The sequence below is a fragment of the Oryctolagus cuniculus genome, unplaced genomic scaffold (genome assembly GCF_964237555.1).
Source record: "Oryctolagus cuniculus unplaced genomic scaffold, mOryCun1.1 SCAFFOLD_89, whole genome shotgun sequence".
Taxonomy (NCBI): domain Eukaryota; kingdom Metazoa; phylum Chordata; class Mammalia; order Lagomorpha; family Leporidae; genus Oryctolagus; species Oryctolagus cuniculus.
The window spans coordinates 43,099-52,287 of NW_027208271.1; the positions used below are offsets into that span (position 1 = coordinate 43,099).

General features: G+C 42.1%; 1 pseudogene; it reads right to left on the reverse strand.

Annotated features, from left to right (window-relative positions):
- Positions 1-5,259: 5,259 nt before the first annotated feature.
- On the reverse strand, positions 5,260-8,955 carry LOC100338030 (magnesium transporter protein 1 pseudogene; annotated as a pseudogene).
- Positions 8,956-9,189: the final 234 nt, after the last annotated feature.

Sequence of the window (9,189 nt, forward strand, 5' to 3'; positions counted from 1 at the left end):
TCCTTGGTCAAGTGCCTTTTTCTTCAGTGTCTCAATTGTGATAAGACTCACCATATTTTCCTATCACTACATTCCTTTCTCTGGTTCACTGATGATGGCCTTGCTCCTCTATGTGGTGAGACAGGTAAAAGAGTCTGAGAATCTGGTTCTCCTGAACAATCTGATATGTCTGCAGGTCCAAATTCAAAGGTGGCCAATTCTTAATGCAGTGTTCTTGTCATGAAACAATCTGCAGAGATCCAATTAGAAGTTAAATGAATGATAAAATATCTGATGTTTCCTTGAGAGCGCCCCTTTGGTAGGCATTGGTAAATTATTTCTCCACCACCTGCTCAAGCATAGTTGCTTCCAAACAAGCAAAGAAGAAATACCTTAGGAGCTGTGTTAAGTGCAGACTCCTGTGCGTACTTGGTGCATCACAAGGTCCACCTGATTCTGATCCAGGTACTTCTCAGATACTACTATATAGGGAAGGTCCCATTGCCTTTCAGGGAGCCACAAATAACCCACAAACCATCACTCAATTAAATTTGAGACTCTTTTATGATATTTTTGATAAGCTGCCTAGAAATAGAAATTCTCTTATACCGAAAATATCTCACATCACCCAAAGTGATCCCAGTGTTCTTCCTTTTTATTACTGGTCATTTTCTCACTATGATGCTCTGTCTCCCCCTTCTCTTTGCTCACTATTCATCATATTTGCTTTGCTAAGGCATCTCCTCTTAATTCCTATCTTTGCATATGAGGTCAGGCTTGGCTATCTGCCTCTCCTGATCCAGTCCCTCCTTTCTGATTTGAATTTTATCAGGTCTCACCTTACAAAGTCTGAAAGTATGCTTTTTTTTTCAGATGCAGGACTTAGTCTTTTCACAGGTGTAATTCCTTGGCAGGTGCAAATCCATCTACCTATGTACAACCCCAAGTTTATGTAGTCCTCTGCAAGTGTAAATAATTTTTTTCTTGAAAGTATAGAGAAGTAATAGTAAAATTTGAGCTGTAATTTGATTTAATATCTTGCTGTAAAGTGAAGGGATTCCACTGAGAATCTCATGAACCTCATTTTCTTACACCCTTGTTTCAGTTTATGTATTGGTCTCTGCCTGCTTGAAAATTATCCAAATATGGGGCTGGTGCTGTGGTGTAGTGGGTAAAGCTGCTGCCTGCTGTGCCACCATCCTATATGGATGCTGCTCCTATTCCCATCCAGTTCTCTGCTATGGCCTGGGAAAGCAGTACAAGATGGCTCAAGTCCTTCAGCCCCTGCATCCACATGGGAGACCTGGAAGAAGCTCCTGGCTCCTGGCTTTAGATAGGTGCAGCTCCGGCCATTGCAGCCAACTGGGGAGTGAACCAGGGGATGGAAGACCTCTCTTTCTTTGCCTCACCCCTCCCTGTAACTCTGACTTTGAAGCAAATAAGTATATCTTTTTTTAAAAAAGAAATTATCCAAATATTGGTAGTGCCCAAACCCTAGGTATTTCTCCATAAATGGGAAGACTATTCCCGCCCTCTACCCTAAATAAGGGCTTGCATTTCTGTCCCTGAAGCAATATTTTCCTATAGTGCCCCCTTTAGCTTCCCTGACTTTGTGAAGTGCCATCCTGTCTCTTTAGAGCAGAGTATTCTAATACAACAGAAATGGTTTTCAGATGTGCAAGGCTGACTCAGGCATTGTTCTCACTCCACAGGGAATTTTGAGCTCCATATTTTCTTTGTGTTTTTCTTCTTGCTGCAAGAAAGCAATCTCCCAGGCAAGCCTGCAACACTGATTCTGTGCATCTCCTCATTCTTCATCTGGAAAATTGAGCCCAGGGTGACTGTACTGGAGTGTCAGCTTTTTCATTTATTTATATATTTTATTTGACAGAGTTAGAGAGAGAGAGAGAGAGAGAGAGAGAGAGATCTTCCTTCCATTGGTTCACTTCCCAAATGGCTGTTATAGCCGGAGCTACACTGATCCGAAGCCAGGAGCCAGGTGCTTCCTCCTGGGCTCCCATGTGGGTGCAGGGGCCCAAGCACTTGGGCCATCCTCCACTGCCTTCCCAGGCCACAGCAGAGAGCTGGACTGGAAGAGGAGCAACCGGGACTAGAACCTGGTGCCCATATGGGATGCCAGTGCCACAGGTGGAGAATTAACCAAGTGAGCCACAGCACCAGCCCCAGCTTTTTCATTTAAACATCATTTAAATTGCATGTTGTGCTTCGTTCATTCTCAGGATCCCTATAGCTACAATCAGTATCTATTGGGTTACTTTCAACATTGATCTCCAGTCTTCAGAGAGCTAAATTACAGCTCCTCTGTTTTAGATTCCTAGGAAGACCATAGCTCTTTATATGAAGTCTGGTGTGTTAAAACCTGGAATTAGGCTGGCACTGTGGCTCAACAGGCTAATCCTCCACCTAGTGGCACTGGCACACCAGGTTCTAGTCCCGGTCTGGGCACCGGATTCTGTCCCGGTTGCCCCTCTTCCAGGCCAGCTCTCTGCTATGGCCCGGGAGTGCAGTGGAGGATGGCCCAAGTGCTTGGGCCCTGCACCCCATGGGAGACCAGGAGAAGCACCTGGCTCCTGCCTTCGGATCAGCATGGTGCGCTGGCCGCGGTGGCCATTGGAGGGTGAACCAATGGCAAAGGAAGACCTTTCTCTCTGTCTCTCTCTCTCTCTGTCCACTCTGCCTGTCAAAACAAACAAACAAACCTGGAATTAATACATCATGAATCATTTGAAACACTACTGTCTGGATTTTCAGCTGTGAGATAAAAAGTACTTTGCAGGGCCAGCACTGTGGCCTAGTGGGTAAAGCCACCACCTGCTGTGCTGGCATCCCATATGGGCACCAGTTCAAGTCCCGGCTGCTCCATTTCTAATGAAGCTGTGGCTTGGGAAAATAGTAGATGATGGCCCAGGTCCTTGGGCCCCTGCACCCGCATGGGAGACCTGGAGGAAGCTCCTGGCTTCAGATCAGCATAGTGCTGGCTGTTGCAGTCATTTGGGGAGTGAACCAGTGGATAGAAGACTTATCTCTCTCTGTCTCTGCCTCTCTGTAACTCTTTAAATAAATAAATAAATCTATCTTTAAAAAAAGTACTTTGTACACATGCTTTAATGGTTTCTGCCAAGTTGGTAATAAATAAACAGGGTTGCTTATCTTTGACAACATTGTGGAATCCGATTGCCCCAGCTCAAATTGCCATTTTTTTTGTCTGACAGAGGATGACCTCAATTTGCCTTTGAGGCACTTCTGTCCCATCAATTATACTTGCATCAGTGGGCTGAGTGTATCAGCCAGTGTTAACATTGTAACCAAAATATACTGTAAGGAACTATTAACTTAATTGGAAGACTGCAGTCTAAAATTCTTTTTTTTAATTTATACATTTCATAACTATGGGAAAGTTATATTTAGATGTCATAATAACCATGAAAACATTCTTCACAGAAATCTGGTTAGCAAATATGGTTATTTCCACAGACAGAAAGGCAAAACTAAAACAAAACCTCTTTATTTATTTATTTATTTATTGATAGGCAGAGTGGACAGTGAGAGAGAGACAGAAAGGTTTTCCTTTGCCGTTGGTTCATCCTCCAATGGCCGCTGTGGCCGGCCACTGTGGCCGGCGCACCATGCTGATCCGTTGGCAGAAGCCAGGTGCTTCTCCTGGTCTCCTATGGGGTGCAGGGCCCAAGGACTTGGGCCATCCTCCACTGCACTCCCTGGCCACAGCAGAGAGCTGGCCTGGAAGAGGGACAACTGGGGCAGAATCTGGCGCCCTGACCAGGGCTAGAACCCAGTGTGCCAGTGCCGCAAGTTGGAGGATTAGCCTATTGAGCCACAGCACTGGCCACAAAACCTCTTTGAATTCTTACTTTGTTTCTCCAGTTGGAGAAAGAAAATAAAGGCTAAAATAATAGCAAAAAAGAACCTTCAAGAAACAGTTTGTACAGAGACAAAAACTCAGTATTTCATGATTTTCTTTCTTTTCCCATTCTAAGGGAATCCTTTTCCAAAACAGAACCGAATCTATTTTTCTCTTAGGTAAAAATCAAAGAAGTGAGACTCTCTAAATTTTCAGAAACATTTTAGATCATTCTATGAGTTACTGATTTTCACGCTAAGCTATATATGTATTTATTAGGTGTGGGTGATCTTAAATAAAAGAAAATTAAGAACATGAAATGAATCAAAAATCTTTCCAAATACAAGGCAGCTAACACCACACTCATGCAAAAATCATAATCCTGTATTCAGAGGTACTTTGTAACATTTGCAGTTATCAGGAAGCATGGATAGAACTGTATTTCAGTAAGAAAGACACAGGAGGAGGGCTGAATAGTCTTTCTGAAGTCTAGATACAAACTCTGAAGAATGGTGGTTTGTTTTCAGAAGATCACACACCATATGTGATTTCTCCACCCCAAAGGAAATATAGATAAAGTATACACATCCCTGCAAAAATGGAAGAGCTAAGAACAGATTCCTGATGATGCAGTTATCCACAATAGGCATATGCCAGAACATCTGGTCAGGACTTTCTTTTCCCGCCTTGGGATAAGACAATATAGAATCAAGTGACAAAAAGCTAGCTAAAGCAATTTTGAGCTTTGCTCTAATTAAAACAAAGAAAGTCCTGACCAGATGTTCTGGCATATGCCTATTATGGATAACTGCATCATCAGGAATCTGTTCTTAGCTCTTCCATTTTTGCAGGGATGTGTATACTTTATATAATGAGTACTCAAACAGTATATTTCACTTTGTGTTTCTATGGGGGTGCAAACTGTTGAAATCTTTACTTAATGTATACTAAACTGATCTTCTGTTAAAAAAAAAAAAAGAAGAAATTAGCAATTCCCAACTTGACTCTCACTGGGATTAAACATGACAATAGGTCTGATCTGATTTCATCATCATTTAAAACATCATCTATTATTTTTCACTTTATGTTTCTGTGTGGGAGCAAACTGTTGAAATCTTTACTTAATGTATGCTAAACTGATCTTCTGTATATAAAGAGAATCGAAAATGAATCTTGATGTGAATGGAAGGGGAGAGGGAGTGGGAGAGGGGAGGGTTGCGGGTGGGAGGGACGTTATGGGGGGGAAGCCATTGTAATCCATAAGCCGTACTTTGGAAATTTATATTCATTAAATAAAAGTTAAAAAAAAAAAAAAACAAAAAAAAAACAAAGTAGTAGTTTTTTTTAAAAAAAAACTTTTTTTAATGATATACTTAATTCTACTAAATTAAATATTCCATAAAGTACACTAGGAAGACAAGGTTAAAAGGAGAATAATTTCCAAATACTTGATTATTTTGACAGGAAATTTCTTGTTAAGGCACTACACATCTTTGGTTAAATGATTAACTATTTAAATCACTTGAAAAAAAGAGGTAATACAAAATGCACAGGTTTTATTCTTCTTTTCAAACACACACATTTCTCATTTTTAGTTTCTAGTATTCCAGTGTCTACATATCTCTGGATTCCTTTTAACTCATCAGAAAGCTGTATGGATACCCATGATATTTAGATCTGAAAATTGACAGCATCCAACTGAAGAATAACACAACCAATGCAATACCAGCTATGCACATTATCTTTTGCTTTCCAATATCCATGTCAGAAGTAGCAGCTTCACATAAAAGTACCATCCCTAAGGTAATCCCACCATTGAACAGAAGAACGATGTGTGTTTCAGCCACACACTGGGCTTGGCTGCTTCCATGGACATAATTCACATGTCCTATGTGAGGATTCTTATGAGCATTTGGTGGTCCTCTTATATGGTTCCACATTTGACCAGATGTCATAGCAAGCACAAAACACAAAGCTTCAAAAGCCCATCCAGTTTTATTAAAGATAAATTCCATATTGCTTCTTCGAAGATACACAAGTCCACCATAACAGCCAAAAGTAATCCCAACATAAGGGGACCAGCATAATTTGGGGGTCTATTACTCTAATATTGACATCAGTTCTGTTTGCAATCCACCAGGCAATCTGCTCAGCTGAAAAACCACGCACCTGCAACTCATATGTATTGCCCCATTTGGGTTTCCCTTTTGCAGGAAAGTTGATGAAAGTTGGAGCCGAATTCATGTTTAGCATTTGAAATACATCAGAACCTTCATCAAAATCTACCATGGCAAAAAAATATCCTGTTGGTAAATGCACTGGAATATCGCCAAGGGTTTGCCAGGATCTGGAATTCTTCATCAGCTTGTTTGCAAACAACACTCTGTCTATGAAGTTGGAGAGCAGTGAACATGACAATAACGGAGTAATTTCTTGGTGGAGCTTTAACAAGACGACAAAACTTGTCTCCATTCATTCTTTTTTTTTTTAAACTTTTATTTAATGCATATAAATTTCCAAAGTACGACTTATGGATTACAATGGCTTCCCCCCCCATACCGTCCCTCCCACCCACAACCCTCCCCTTTCCCACTCCCTCTCCCCTTCCATTCACATCAAGATTCATTTTTGATTATCTTAATATACAGAAGATCAGCTTAGTATACATCAAGTATGGATTTCAACAGTTTGCTCCCACACAGAAACATAAAGTGAAAAATAATAGATGATTTTTTTTAAATGATGATGAAATCAGATCAGACCTATTGTCATGTTTAATCCCAGTGAGAGTCAAGTTGGGAATTGATAATTTCTTTTCTTTTTTTTTTTTTTTTTACAGAGGATCAGTTTAGTATGCATTAAGTAAGGATTTCAATCGTTTGCACCCCCATAGAAACACAAAGTGAAATATATTGTTTGAGTACTCGTTATAGCATTAAATCTCAATGTACAGCACATTAAGGATAGAGATCCTACATGAGGAGTAAGTGCACAGTGACTCCTGTTGTTAACTTTACCAATTGACACTCCTGTCTATGGCATCAGTAATCTCCCTATGCTCCAGTCATGAGTTTCCAAGGCTATGGAAGCCCTCTGAGTTCTCCGATTCTTATCTTGTTTAGACAAGGTCATAGTCAAAGTGGAGGTTCTCTCCTCCCTTCAGAGAAAGGTACCTCCTTCTTTGATGACCTGTTCTTTCCACTGGGATCTCACTCGCAGAGATCTTTTGCCAGAGTGTCTTGGCTTTCCATGCCTGAAATACTCTCATGAGCTTTTCAGCCAGCTCCGAATGCCTTTAGGGCTGATTCTGAGGCCAGAGTGCTATTTAGGACATCTGCCATTCTATGAGTCTGCTGAGTATCTCACTTCCCATGTTGGATCACTCTCCCCTTTATTTACTCCATCAGTTAGCGTTAGCAGGTACTATACTTGTCTATGTGCTCCCTTTGACTCCCAGTCCCTCCACCATGACCAACTGTGAACTGAAACTGATCACCTGGAACAGTGAGATGGCATTGGTACATGCCACCTCGATGGGATTGAATTGGAATCCCCTGGTATGCTTCCAACTCCACCACTTGGGGCCAGTCAGCCTGAGCATGTCCCAAATTATACATCTCTTCCCTCTCCCATTCCCACCACCATGTTCAACAGGGATCACATTTCAGTTAATTTTCAACACTTAAGAATAACTGCATCAATTACAGATCTAAACCAGTCATATTAAGTAGAACAGACAAAAAAAACTACTAAGAGGGATAATGTATTAAGTTGTTCATTAACAGTCAGGGCTATGCTGATCAAGCCACCGTTTCCCATAGTGTCCACCTCACTCCAACAGGTTTCCCTCTTGGTGTTCAGTCAGTCGTCACCGATCAGGGAGAACATATGGTATTTGTCCCTTTGGGACTGGCTTATTTCACTCAGCATGATGTGTTCCAGATTCCTCCATTTTGTTGCAAATGACTGGATTTCGTTGTTTCTTCCTGCGGTATAGTATTCTAAAGAGTACATATCCCATAATTTCTTTATCCAGTCTACAGATGGATAGACCAATGGAACAGAATTGAAACACCAGAAATCAACCCAAACATCTACAGCCAACTTATATTTGATCAAGGATCTAAAACCAATTCCTGGAGCAAGGACAGTCTATTCAATAAATGGTGCTGGGAAAATTGGATTTCCACGTGCAGAATCATGAAGCAAGACCCCTACATTACACCTTACACAAAAATCCACTCAACATGGATTAAAGACCTAAATCTACGACCTGACACCATCAAGTTACTAGAGAACATTGGAGAAACCCTTCAAGATATTGGCACAGGCAAAGAATTTCTGGAAAAGACCCGGGAGGCACAGGCAGTCAAAGCCAAAATCAACTATTGGGATTGCATTCATTCTTATTACATGTCTTTTATTGGTCCATTCCATCAGCTGACTAACCTTTTCAGATAACACCATCTCCGTCTTTCTTTGGGCAGAATCCAAAGTGTGGGGAGCAACTCAGACTAGACTGTTACTGGAATTAAGACTTATTCTATGCATCTACTCTCCCACAATATGGCGCTGGGAGAGGAGGAAACAGCTTCTACACAGCTGCCTCCAGTTCAACCAATAAACTGTAGGACCTGCTCCTGATTGGAGGAGAGCAGCGTACTCGGCGTGTGGGTAGCAGAGTTGGGATTGGTGGAAGAGGACTATAAAGGAGGAGAGAGACAACACGCACAGGGAACATCTATCTGAAGGAACACCTGAGCAGCCCCCGAGAGAGCCAGCCAGCGGTGTGCCGCTCCCCTGCGGAAGTGGGGAAAGTGGCACGGAGGTGGAAGGGTTGGTAGCCAACCCGGGAAGAACCAGCAGCAAACCCGGGAAGGGCCGAGCAGACAAAAGAACAGCACAGGGTTCTGTGTCGTTCCTCCATGAAGACGGGGAGCGACATAATTGTGCCGTGACTCGGATAGGAAACCTAGGCAGGGTCTAGTGTCGTTCCTCCATGAAGACAGGGAGTGACACAAAGGAACCTCATAAATGAGCAGCAGTGCCACCAACATGGTTGCAGAGCCGCACCAGAACCACCGAGGCACTGCCATGTTCACAGCTCTCCCTTTCACTAGCGAAAACTTTCCTCTGACTGGGACTGAAGGTGGGGCGTGAGAACTGCAGTCTAAAATTCTTAGGTCAATTATAACGCATTGATTGAGAGTCTTCAAGGAATAAGGTTCATAGTCAAAGACATCTCTACCTGTGTACTAAATGATTTTGCTCCCTCTTGAAGCAATCACAACAGTGCATAGGTGCTCTGAAATGCTGCCAGACTGTCCCAA